The sequence below is a fragment of the Octodon degus genome, unplaced genomic scaffold (assembly GCF_000260255.1).
Source record: "Octodon degus isolate 3935 unplaced genomic scaffold, OctDeg1.0 scaffold00375, whole genome shotgun sequence".
Taxonomy (NCBI): Eukaryota; Metazoa; Chordata; class Mammalia; order Rodentia; family Octodontidae; genus Octodon; species Octodon degus.
Window position 1 is genome coordinate 474,292 of NW_004524951.1, and position 1,327 is coordinate 475,618.

The 1,327-nt window shown below is 35.9% G+C and overlaps 1 long non-coding RNA gene across 1 annotated transcript in view; it reads left to right on the forward strand.

Annotated features, from left to right (window-relative positions):
- The window catches only part of LOC111814610, an 8,928-nt gene extending 7,607 nt beyond the window's left edge, over positions 1–1,321 (forward strand). The window contains exon 3 of the long non-coding RNA XR_002819553.1: positions 1,209–1,321. This is a non-coding gene — a long non-coding RNA (uncharacterized LOC111814610). The remainder of the gene's footprint in view (positions 1–1,208) is intronic.
- The last annotated feature ends 6 nt before the right edge of the window (positions 1,322–1,327 follow it).

Below are 1,327 nucleotides of genomic sequence, written 5' to 3' on the forward strand. Positions count from 1 at the left end.
TTTTTATATTTAAAGAAAAGCAAATATTTTAATTGCTATACCTAAATTGGAGTGCTTATCATCATTAATATTTCCTTCTATATGTAAATGTAACATATATGGTATGTGTATAGAAACATAAAGATAGAGAATGCATCGGGAGCCTAAAAGTTTTAGTTCGAACACGTTTGAGAGTTAATCTATTAAAATTTGTAAGCTTCCTTCTAAGTGCAATCACCTGTTTACATTGTTTATAGCTAAAACATTGTTTCCGTGACATTGCACATTTCAATACATGTAACAGTAAGGAAGATAAAAAGAGTAAAATACAAGCTGATATAATTTTAAGAAAAATACCCCTCTGAAATTCAGAATAAATTTCTTTTTCCCTTCCAATAAATATTTGTTAGGGCCAGGAATAAAGCTCAGGGGCACAGAGCCTGCCTGTATGTATAAGGTCCTGAGTTCCATACTCAGTATGAATTTAATTAATTGATGCCTATTATAAAATAAATAAATAAATAAATAGGCAAACCACGTTGTCCCTGTATCTTCCTAACCTTTCCTAACATTTGTATTCCCTTGTGGAGCAGATGTGTATAATTCTCCAGAAAGAGATGAATGACAATGCTCAGTTTCTTTAATGTGTGTTTTTAGTGCAGATCAGTGAAGTTCTCCTTGGTGAATTAGTAGCACAAGTATATATCACATCTTCACCAGTTCCAATTGATTCACTCTTGACTGTTCCCCTCCACGAATTCCCTTACCCATTTCCAACACATTAACTTTCTTTTTTCTGTCATTTTTCTTTACTTTACTAATTTATTTATATTCTAGGTTTTTTTTTATAGAGCAAATTAGCAAACTTTAACTTCCATCATCTATCCTGAGGTTGAGTGGTATCAAGTGCCGACTGAGTGTTCATGGATGACAGAAGAAGAGCAAAGCAAAGTGCAGACAACTATGCTTAGGAGCAAAGAAGGCTAGTTAGTATTTGTCACAGTTTATATCTGGATGACCCTCACAAAGCCTGATGCACCCGTAGTTGGAGCAACTTACAGGTGACTGCATCGTGGAGACTTGATGTGCACCAGTGAATTGACCCACTGATGATATTGTTTCTGAATATGATACTGGGAGATAAAGCCTGCTTGGCTGAGGTGGGTCACTAGGGTATGGAGACATGGTCTCTGGCTTCCCTTCTCATGCTTTGATCTCTCTGCTTCCAGAGTACAATGTACTTCTACCATCCTGCCATTCATGGAGCCATCGACTGAAACTTGCACAAACTGTGACCTAAAATAAACCTTTGATACTTTAAATTGTAGGTGACAGGTATTATGTCCTA